Consider the following 12,529-nt stretch of genomic DNA (forward strand, 5'->3'; position numbering starts at 1 on the left):
AGGGACATTGTTCAGGAGAACGTTTGACGGCCCGTTAGCCAGATTCTTGGGGCCGGGAGATACCTAGTATGCCTTGAGAGAAGTTCATGAAGGCACTTGCGGAAATCATTCGAGGACAAAATCTTTGGTTCGGAAATTAATTAGGACCGTCTATTACTGAACCGAAATGGAGAAGGATGTGAAGGACTTCGTATGAAAATGCGACGACTGCTAGAGACATGCACTGATAATCCATCAATCGGGAGAGTTACTCCACTCGGTCTTGTCCCCATGGCCATTTATGAAATGAGGGATGGACATCGTCGGTCCCCTGTCGTGGGCACCTGGTAAGGCTCAATTCATACTATTCATGACTGATTATTTTTCCAAATGGGTCGAAGCTCAAGCGTTCTAGAAAATTTAAAAAAAGAAGTCATTGAGTTCATCTGGGACCACATAATATGTCAATTCGGGATACCGGCCGAGATCGTCTGCGATAATGGGAGACAGTTCATCGGTAGCAAGGTAAATAAATTTTTCTAAGATCACAAGATTAAGAAGATATTATCAACACCTTACCACCCTAGTGGGAATGGACAAGCGAAATCGACAAACATGACCATACTTCAAAACTTGAAAAAGAGGTTGACTGGTGCCAAAGGGAAATTGAAGTAAATCCTTTAGGCATACCGTACGACCTCAAAGTCTAGTACTGGGGCCGCCCCATTTTCATTGATCTACGAGGCCGAAGCCTTAATACCAATCGAAGTGGGAGAACCGAGCCTCAGGTTCCAATATGCAACAGAAGGGTCAAATAGCGAGGCCATGATCACGAGACTAGAGCTATTGGATGAAAGGCGGGAGGCCGCCCTAGTCCGGTTTCCCGCCCAAAAATAGTGAATAGAAATATACTACAACCTAAGAGCCAACCTCAAAAACTTCAAGATCGGGGACTTGGTGTTGAGAATGGTAACATTACACACCTGGAACCCAAACAAGGGGAAGCTAGGACCAAATTGGGAAGGACCGTATCGAGTCACCAGAATTACCAGCAAAGGCTCGTACAAACTCAAAGTAGGAAACGATGCGCAGCTACCAAACAACTAGAACATGGAACACTTAAAGTGGTACTACTGCTAAGGTACGAACTTAGTTACTCTTTAAACATGTTACGAATCGAACTAACATTTGCAGGTAAGTGACCAAGGATGGATATGGATGTTAGATCTGAAAGCACGAGTTGTACTCTTTTTCCCTTGACCGTTTTTGTCCTGAAATGGGTTTTTTGGCAAGATTTTTAACGAGGCAACAGTAAAACGTGCTAACTTAGATTTGAAGGCTGGAGTCAATGGGCGTTCATTTCGCATCAACATTATCCGAGCCCTCGCAAGCTTGACCTCGAATAATGAGGGCCATTACCCGCGGATTAAGGTTTTTAGCAAGGGAAAAAAGAAAATCTTGTATGCTAGAAGCTAAGGCTCGGTGGTTAGGATTTATTGTAAGGGCCAAACGGTCATGTAAACCATGCCCATATAGTCCACTTTAGCCATGATACAAGCTTTGTGCGTTTTTGATCATGTACTTTACACACAAAAATGAAAGAAAGTTCCACCTTGCTATTACACATTTTCTTACCTCTTAAATTTTGGATCCTAAGAGCCCACGGGCTACCCTTACTCGGGGACTATCGAGCCCAAGGGCTACCCCTACTCGGGGACTATCATCCGAAAAAGATTCGTACAACTCGGGCTACTAAATCCCGGAGGCAGCAAACCTGTTAGGCGGTGCCTAAATACAAAAGGCTACGGCCACCCCAAAAATGTCTCGGAGATGTCCGAAGCTCGTAATCAGAAAGCAAGGCCTTTATAAAAATTCGAAACCTGCTAAAAGGTTACCCTCGGCAAAAGCATCAAATCACTTAAGTATCTTGAAAAAACTTTCGGTCACACTAAGTTTTCAAAGCCTCGAGCAAACAAAGTTGTATCGAAGTCAGGCTCCGTTCGGACCTCTGAAAAACAAACGCCCTATAAATACATTTGATTCTATGCTAAGGCATTAGAAATATTACAAGAATAGAAATTATGAAAAGATGCTAAAAAAGTAAAGACCCGAAATTGCTAGAAAAGGAAAATTTTATATATATTCTGGAATATACTTACAAAGGCATATATATATATATATATATATATATATATATATATATATATATATATATATAGAGAGAGAGAGAGAGAGAGAGAGAGACAAAAACCAAAAAAGTACTAAGGCGTCTATATATATATATATATATATATATATATATATATATAGAGAGAGAGAGAGAGAGAGAGACAAAAACCAAAAAAGTACTAAGGCGTCTATGCCTGATCTTCACCGGGGTCCGACTCATCGCCAGAACCGTCGGAGCCTTCGGATCCCTCGGAGCCTCGGAGTCTTCGGAACCTTTGGGCTCGTAAAGTTTCTTCGCCTCATCCTCAAACTTTTTTTATTCCTCGATCTCAGCCGACAGGTCAAAACCTCGGGCGTGAATCTCTTTGAGGGTCTCTCTTCGGGACAACCACTTCATTTATTCGGCCTTTGCCTTCAGGCGGGTCTTGGCTACCTCCATATCGGCCTTGTATTGGGCCACCATCTCTTCGGCATCATTGGAGGTTGTGTCCAATTTGGATTTCACAGCCTCATATTCTCTACCGAGGGCATCCTGTTCTGCGACAGCCGAGCTCACCTGTACCCGGAGATCGTCATTCAGTTGAGACCACTTGTCAGTTTTGTCTTTCGCCAAAGTTGGTTCTCAACCGATGCCAGCTTCACCTTAGCAGTTTCCTTCTTGAGGCCAGCAGGTCCATTTTGCTTTTCCACTCGTCGATCATGGCCTGAACCTCGCTCATCTCGTCTGGGAGTTGGTCGATCAGGTCGATCTTCTATTGGACCTGTGAGGTTTTGTTGTTAGTCACCACGAATAGCTCATCGTTTTTAGCTTCAAATACATTTACCTTTTCAACCAGGTAGGCATGTTCCCACTTTAGGGTCGAATCTTCCTTCTGATCCCGATCTAACTCGGCCTGAAGATCCTTGACGGCCTTGTCCTGTTGCTCACTGAGAAACCTGTACATATCCTTCTTCCGAACCTGCTCCTTGAGATCGAACTTGAGATGGTTGATATCAAAGCGGTACCGGAGGAAGCTCTCATGGTGAAGCACAGAGTCCTGCAAAACAACAAAAATAGTAAGAGATATCGAAGCCTAAGTGGAGTTCACAAGGGATTGTTGGTGCCTTACCTTGTTCAAAGCATGATGTGCCTCGTTGAAGAGACTTGATGCGCCTACCTCATTCATGTTTTCATGGTCCTCCTCTGTCACCAGACATTGGAGGTAGCTGGCTATGTTCATTGTAGCGGATAGAACCCGAGCATCCTCCGGGACCGTAAGAATTATTGTTCCTTGCAGCTGGGGTCCACACTTAGAGCGGGAAACTGTTTCACTAGTTTTGGGCTCGAACTCGGCCCACCACCTTCTGAAGGCGCATACTTATTCGGGATCTCTAAGTCGCCCAACCTTGAAAAGTCTTCCAAAGTGGACATGTCCACACCATCGAAGAAGGAGTAGAGAGAGTCGTCTACGTCGTGAACTCCTTCACTTGACCTTTCCTTTCCTGCTTGGCCCTTTTCAAGCATGGACTCGGTGTATGAGGGCATCTCGATGATGTATATCACACCGGTTGCCTCCTTCGGAACAGAAGCGGCTTCTCGGGAGGTCTCAACCCCGTCTCCTTCTCGGCCTCCCGAGTCGAAAGGAGATCGGCTTCATAGTTCTTTTCCTCGGTTGCTGCATGCTCCCCGGCAGGGGTCGATCCGTGAGCGACAAAGATGTCATCGTCTTCGGACTCATCCCTATGCCGGCAAAATGAGTCAAAATCTAGCACCCGAGACTTGGTATTCTTCTTGGGATTACGATCCCGGGAAGCCTCCCTCTTTTATGGCTTCACCTTAGGACTCGGGGAGCATGAGGAATTTATTTTCCTTTTCTTTTCCTCCCCCGCGGCAGCCCTGGGCTGTCCCATAACCGAGGGATCAACGGATAGAGACGCATCCTCGTCCCCTTCCAGCGGCCTAAGTTTGGTGGTCTTAGGTAAACCTGCGAAAGAAAGAAAAATAGGTCAGTATCATGAGAGTTTAAGGCATAAAAATAACTATTCAGGGGGAAATCTTACCATGAGAACATGCCTCCCATCTGCCCTTCGAAAGTTTCCACCACGCGCGCTCGAAGTATGACATCTGCTTGCATATGCCTTCGACCCATTCCTTGAGCTGGGGGACCGTATTAGAAACTCGGGCAACAACTTCACGACCATGGATATTGATGATGACAAAGGAGTTAAAGGAAAATTGACACTTAAGGAAAGGTGATAAGTTGGTAATTTACCAACTTATCTCGTCTTTATTTTTGCTATGTGTCATTGATAAAATAGTGTGTTTAATGTCATTTACTTCTACTTTATTGGTTTTATGTGATTTAGAAGTGATCGGGAAGAAGCCAAGCAACAAACAATTCAAAAAAGGGCTTAAAAGCAGAAATCTGGAAATTGGTCTCACGGGTCGCAAATGCGAGCAGGAGCTCACAATTGTGAAGTCAACTAAGTCAAACAATTTTCACAAATGCGAAATAAGGGCCGCAAATGTGAAGTCAAACCGGTCTGTCAACCTTCGCAAATGCGAAGTCTATCATCACAAATGTGAAACCAAGTACATAGTGCCTAGTTCGCAATTGCGAACATACAAATCGCAAATGCCATGTTCAATAGTGATGTCAAGGTTTGCAATTGCGAACTGATATTCACAATTGCGAATGTCGCGCTTCAGTTCTGGGCACTTCTGTCACTGCATATTTTTTTCATTCCAAACCCACAAATACACGACCTAGCTCATTTGTAAAATATCTTTGACTTATTTTCAGTCTCTTGACTAGAGAAGACAAGTTTTGGAGCTAGGGTTCTTGCACACACACTTGGGTCTTGAAGATTTGGAGCTTTTGGTTGAGAATTTCTTACCCATTTATATTCATTTCTTCATTTTCTTGCTTTGTATTAAATATCTAAGTGTGTAGTATTTTTTTTCACCACTTGAGTCTTGTTTATGGGAATATTCATATTTAAAGTTTTGATTAAATATCTTGTTGTGCTTATGTATTGAACGATTTTTATTTATATTGAAGTGAGTTATTGTTTTTTTTAATTATTCTTATTCTTTAATATTTCCAAAGGGATTAGCTAACCCTAGGACTCGCCCATTCACTTTAAATTAATATGGGAAAAGATAATTTGGGATTGGAAAAGATTAATTAACAAGAATTTGAGGCGTTAACCCTCACTTTATAGATTCTACTTAGGGATAGGATTGAACTACTTGTAGCCGTATTCGGGTGTGCTTAATCTCTTAATTATTTGATGGATAATTCAATTAGGAATTCTTGTTAGTCTTCAGAAGAAGCTAATATAGAATTATTACCCGAGGCTAATTAACATAAACTCGCTCATATTTCTAAAATCATGAAATACATTGGGTCGTTACTTGAGTGTAATTACCAATGCATCCATGTTTGTAGCCATTGATCATTTTACTTGCTTTCTAGGTTAGTTTACATTTTCGCATTTAGCTATAATATTTTCACAATCACCTTTTAAGTGTTTGGCTTAGCATAACAAGTGATAATTCTCTTACATGCCTAATCGCCTACATATTATTCTCTATGGGATTCAACCCCGACTCATAGTTGGGTAAATTATGTTGCATGCGACCATGTCCATTTACTTGTTAGTAGTGGATTTGGACGTCATCAAAATTGACGTCGTTGCCGGGGAACAATTTGGCGTATTTAGATTGTTTGAGAAGTAAGCGTGCGTGCTTTGGTCCAAACTTGTCAATATTTGTATAATTATTTTTCTTATCTTTGTTTATTTTTCTTGTTGTTTTCTTGTTTTTTCTTGTTAATTTTCTTAGTTTTTGAAAAATGGCATCATGTAATGAAAATTGATCGGATAGTAGTTGTTCATACTTTGATGACCCTTGTCCTTATTGTGGAGGACCACACTCATGAAAAAATTATTTAAATTCTCCCGGGGGCGGATTGTACGCACAATTTCAAACCCATGAGTGGAGTATATGTGATAAGTGTGGTGTTCAAAATGGCCATTGGGATAATTGTACTTATTTTTCCTTCCCTTCCCCGAACCCTCACTATGATGATTCTACTTTTTTGTGATGATAATTATAGGGATAAGGAAGTGAAAGAAGTTGAGCATGGTCAAAATGAGCGTTCAAGCTCATGGTGGAATGCCTACTTGAAGAGGAAACAAAGAGCAAAATGCCTTGGAGAAGCTTTTAGAAAATCGTGGCGCTTGAAAGGTTGAACTTACAAAAGGGAGAAATGCTTGAAGCTTTAAAGGTCCAAAAAGCCTTGGAAGTGAATGATAGCCAAAAACCTTCCTTAGAGGTTGAAGCCTAAAATCCTTCCTTGGCACTTAATCAAAACAGAAGAACTCTCAAATGCTCAAAATGAAAGGATGATGCTCATGTTGGAGGCCATTCTTGAAAATAAGGAGAAACACAACTTGGTACTCAAGGACTTGAAACAAGTTTTGACTCAAAATGATGAGAATATCCGCACTTAAAGATCAAATAAAAATATTGTTTGAGTCTTACTATGCCCACCAACTTGAGAGTGTGTAAAGATGTCAAGAAGAGTCCAACTTCGAGGAAGAAAGTGAGCTTTATTTTGAGGAATCAAGAATTGAACATCTGCCAACCGACTTCATACTTGTTTGTGATGCCAAGAAAAATATGAAATTAGAGTCAACCGATGTGGTTGAAAAAATGGTTGAATTTGACTCTAGTTCGGGGGGCCAAGAGGATGTCAAAATCTAGGAAAAATTGCAATTTGGAGGCTTGATGTCACATTCCAAGCATTTATCAACATTAAAATTATGTGGTGATATGGGAATTGAACTACACGAGTCAATGAGGGATTGCAAAGAGGAGAGGCAAGGGCCATACATCTTACTATTTGAAGGTACAAGAAGACAAAATAACATTCCTCACATGAAAGTCAAGAAATGCAAAATGAAGCAAATGGCATTTGGCTTGATCATCTACACACTACCCCCCACCGCTCGTGGTCACAAGCTTGATTCTAAGTTAGGTGCCCAATTTATATCTTCCAAGTGGAGGAAAATGTGGTAAAGTTAATTCGCGTCATGCCACGACGTTAAATGCGTCGCTTGGTGGGAAGCAACCCATCGTTTTCAACTTTTTAGTCATTTTTAACATTTTCATTTTGTTTTAAAATTTTTCTTTTTAAAATAGTTAATTTTGTTATTTCTGATCAATCTACCAAGTTGCAGGAAGTTTGGAAGTGTTCGGGACACAAAGTAGGGCGATTGGGTAGTGAGAAAAACCAGGCCCAGGCCTCTGATTTCGCATTTGCCAACAGAGGTGCGCATTTGCGAACTCGGAGCCCGCCGCAAAATCGAAGAAACAGTCACAATTGCAAACACTGCTGACTATTCGTCATTCGCAATTGCAAAATCTCAGTCGCAATTGCGACCTCTGAGGCACTGAAACGGGGTTTTGTTGAACACTTAACAAAAAAATTCAAAATATTTTTGAGGCTCTAAAATTGAATGACTGGTATCTTCCTCACTCTCCCAACTTTGCAACTCCCTCATTTTCACTCCTAATTGCAAGCATCAAGGTATGCAGGGTTAATCTTTGTGTGCTCTTTATGTTCATCATCATCATCATCATCATCATCATCATCATCATCATCATCATCTTCTTCTTCTTCTTCTTCTTCTTCTTCTTCTTCTTCTTCTTCTTCTTCTTCTTCTCTCCTTTATCCCTCAACAATTAGGTTTCAAATGGGTCCTTTTCTTTTGTACAAAATTATTTGAAACATGCTCAAATCATATGTTGATTTCTGGGTGAGGTTGGTTGAGAATGTGAGCTTATTTCTTTGCTTGAAAAATAGGGAAGTCTGAGTACCCATGGCTTTGTTAAAATAGGAATGATTTTATATACTTATTATCTGTTTGATGAAAGGCCCGAATGAGATTCTTGGCCAAATCATTGAAAATATTTCAATTTGTGGCTCTATGTGAAGTTTATTGCATGATTTTATGCCTAAAAACTAATTGGGTTCTCTGAATGTGTGCTTTTGTTCAAAATTTCTGTAGATTGGGACTGTTCTATGAGTAAGGCTACTGGGGACGACAAGATAGCAATTGCGATGGCCTCTTCGCATTTGCGAAGAGGTGCTTGCAATTGCGAACATTGTTAGGTCTGGCATTTTTTGCATTTGCAAGGATATGATCGCAGTTACGAACATTTGAAAAGCATGTTGCCTTCGCAATTGCGAGGAAAATGTCACAATTACGACATCAGAGAGCAGGCTTCTACTGAAATGAAAATCCTAAAATATTTTCTAAGGATGGGTTTTATCCGTCAAATCATTTCTTTGGCATATTGAATTCATTTTGCAATGTATTTCATAGCCATACCACGTTTTCACTCCAACACTCTATTTACAGGTACCATAAGCTGAAAATTAGCTCTATCTCCGACGAATCCGCGAATGACAACCCTTTAGAAGTGGAGGAGAACTATGACTAACACCGGTTCTTGTCATTGGAATGCCAGGAATGGTACTATGCCGAGTTGATTACGAAGAAGTTGCTCCTAAAAAGTGGCATATTGCTGGAAAAGGTCCCAGAACGTCTTCCCGATTTCCGTCAGAGGCTTGTGGCCATGGAATGGAACTGTTTTGCCCCTCAGCCTTGCAAGGTAAATGAGCAATGTGTGAGGGAATTCTATGCCAATCTTCCGGCCGTCAAGTTAAAAAAGCCAATCATGAGGATTCGTGGCAAAATGGTGAATTTCAGAGATAAAGCTGTGAATCAAATCTATTACCTGTAGGACTATGACATGGCACAATTACATGAGAAAGATTGTGCCTCATGCGAGTGGTTGGTCTCCAAATTGTGCCCGGGTGTGGATGTTCCATGGGCAGCTGAAAAGAGAGGGATCACATCCAAAGAATTCACTACCGAAGCAAAGATATGGCTAGACATCATATGCAGTCACATCTCTCCTGCGGGGAATATATGGAATGTACCAACAATGAGAGCTCAAATGATCGCTTCCATTCTTGATGATATACGGCTTAATGTTAGTGCGATTTTCATCAATGAGTTGAGGAATTATCTGAGGAAGAATGGTCAATCACTTATGTTCCCATCTCTTATCACTGAGTTGTGCCACCTCGCAGGGGTTGAGGAGGATCTGGAAGACAACTGGATCGAACCAGGAAAGCCTATTGCTCTATTGAAGAAAATGGGAGAGGGCGGCGCCGTGAAAAGCAAAAAGAGAAAGTTGGGATCTTCTTCTCAAACCGAACAGGGTAGCCAACCATCATCTTATATAGGAGGACCATTTGCTATGCTTTCCGAAGAAATACGGAAGATTTACGACCTAGTAGCTGGTCTTCCACAGGAACTTGGGGAGACATCTGAGGGACCCTTTGTATGCATTTCAAAGAAAGAATTTTAAAATTATCTTGATGATCAGAAGTAGCAGTGGGTAACCTTAAGAATATGGAGAAACAATACACTGATTGGGCCACATCGCACGGTACTTTGAGTACTTCTCATGCCAAGCTGGCAAATGCACACACCAGGATGAAGAAGAGGGAGAAGAAGAGAGATAAATTCTTCACCCACATGTGGAGGGGTGTGAAGGGGCTATGGGAAGTTCTAAATCCTCAAGAGTCAGTATCATCGACCGAGCCAGAAGATGATGATGCTCCAGTTCATTGGTTCGAGAAAGAGGAAGAGGAGGAGGCTGCGACTGAGTCCGACAGCGAGGAGAGCACTTTCCACCATTTTACTCTATTTTCTTTAGTTGCATTGAGGATATTGCAACATTTATAGTTGGGGGTGGCTTCTTGTATAACTGTTGATATGGTAGATTGATATTTTGTTTTCATGTGATGTGTTATATTAGTATGTTTACTAGCTTTTTGATTTTTTTTAGTATGTTTACTAGCTTCTTGAATTTTTTTTTTATATATAGTATGTTTTATTTACTTGATGTTTATTAACTTCTTGATTTTTGTTTTAGTATATTTTATTTACTTCATGTGTACTAGCTTCTTGTTTTTTTATTGGCAATATCCTTGGTTTTCTTTATACCACGATTCTTTTTCCTAGAATGTCAATTTTCTTTTGAACCGGGTACTTTTAGTAAATTAATGTGTCGGCTTTTCCCGAAGATGGATAGTTAGGCGAGTTTCTTAAGGGAATTAGTCTTGAAGTTTAGATATAGTTTTTGTTAATTTGGGATAATAAGTGGTATGAGTTGGGGTTTGTACCCATTGGCCAATTTGTGACTTGCTTGGTACCAACATGATTTAAACCTCGGCATATGAATTCTTGATCTGTGAAAAATAAAAATGATTGAAGTAAATATCATTGTCATGACTTTTAGACTCAATATTTGGCTCTTTGATTCATTAAATAGTCTCTTAGGCTATATATGACTTCTTTGAGTTCATTGGTTTCAACTGGATTTGGGATTTGTATTCCACTCAAAATTTCATGTGCCATGTGTGGTGAGATTTATTGTGAGTTCTTTTGCATTATTTGTAGTCTAGAACTTGTCCGAAATGTACTTCAAGGCGAAATCCTAGACTAACTTGGTTTGATAAATGATGTTAGGCCTTCCTTGGACCGTTATTATGCCTTAAATTTTCCACCCTTGCATATTTTCCCTAGTCAACCATTTTTGAGTTTTTAAATTTTTTCTTTGGCAATCATGTTACAAGCTTTAACCATTCGTTCTGTATTGATCTATTTTTTGGCATTCAACCTCCCTAAGTACTTTGAAAGTGTAAACATAGGCTAAAAGCCTAAGTTTGGGTGGGTGAAGATTGGAAAAAGTTATGACGTGGAAGTTGCTTAAAAGGTGAAAGGTAAATTAAAAAAATATATAGTGAAACCTTCCTTGATTTAAAATAAATGAGTAAGAAAGAAGAAAAAGGAAGGAAAAATAAGGAATTGTGAATAAATGGAAGACTAGGTGATGAAATGAAAAATGAAGAAAGGGTGGAAAAGTTCTTGAAGGAAATGTACTTTAATTGTTGAAAAATTATAGTGCTTAAGAAGTTTTTGAGTCACTCTAACCAAAATTGTACCCCACCTTAACCAAAAGCCTAAACTACAACCCTTTAAGTCCTAATTGATTTTGAACCAAGTTTGTCTACATTAGTGGAGAAATACATGAAGGGCAAGCCTATGGTACTACTTGTGTGCATTTGAACATCTTTGTGAGAGAGAGTTAATTCTTACCATTTGATATCACATATATGTTTTGAATTGCAATTTATGAGTGTGGGATTCTCTCTTAAGTGTGAGGGCACATGATATTTGAGTTGTTAATTTAATCCCATTTTCAATTGGGAGGAATGAAAAAGGGAAAGTTATTTGTGACAAAGAGGTATATTTTGAAACTTTAGTGTCATGACTTGATTGCTACTTTGATTAACATTGTTTGAGTACTTGAATTGTAATAAAATTTATGTGAAGTTTTTGGTGTTTCATATGCTCTGGATTAATTGTTGGTACCAATCAAAGTCATGTGTTTGTACTTAAAGTAGATCTTTTGACTTGGTATAATATTGATGGACTATTGAGTTAAATACTTGAAGGAGATTTTGTGCTTTGATTGCATGAGGACAAGCAATAGTTTAAGTTTGGGGGTTTGATAAGTTGGTAATTTACCAACTTATTTCATCTTTATTTTTGCTATGTTTGATTGATAAAATAGTGTGTTTAATGTCGTTTACTTCTACTTTACATGTTTTATATGATTTAGAAGTGATCGGGAAGAAACCAAGCAAAAAATAAGTCAAAAAGGGGCTCAAAAGCAGAAATATGAAAATTGGCCTCAAGGGTCGCAAATGCGAGCAGGAGCTCGCAATTATGAAGTCAACTAAGTCAAACAATTTTCGCAAATGTGAAATAAGGGCCGCAAATGCGAAGTCAAACCAGACAGTCAACCTTCACAAATGCAAAGTCAATCATCGCAAATGCGAAACCAAGTACATAGTTCCTAGTTCGCAATTGCGAACATACAGACCGCACATGTGATGTTCAACAGTGATGTCAAGGTTCGCAATTGCAAACTAATATTCGCAATTGCGAATGTTGCACTTCAGTTCTGGGAACTTATGTCATTTCACATTTTCTTCATTCCAAACGCACAAATACACGACCTAGCTCATTTGTAAGATATCTTTGGCTTATTTTCAGTCTCTTGACTAGAGAAGACAAGTTTTGGAGCTAGGGTTCTTGCACACACACTTGGGTCTTGAAGATTTGGAGATTTTGGTTGAGAATTTCTTACCCATTTATGTTCATTTCTTTATTTTCTTGATTTGTATTGAATATCTAAGTGTGTAGTATTTTTTTCCAACACTTGAATCTTGTTAATGGGAATATTCAT

This window comes from Nicotiana tomentosiformis, chromosome 7, assembly GCF_000390325.3.
Source record: "Nicotiana tomentosiformis chromosome 7, ASM39032v3, whole genome shotgun sequence".
NCBI classification, from domain to species: domain Eukaryota; kingdom Viridiplantae; phylum Streptophyta; class Magnoliopsida; order Solanales; family Solanaceae; genus Nicotiana; species Nicotiana tomentosiformis.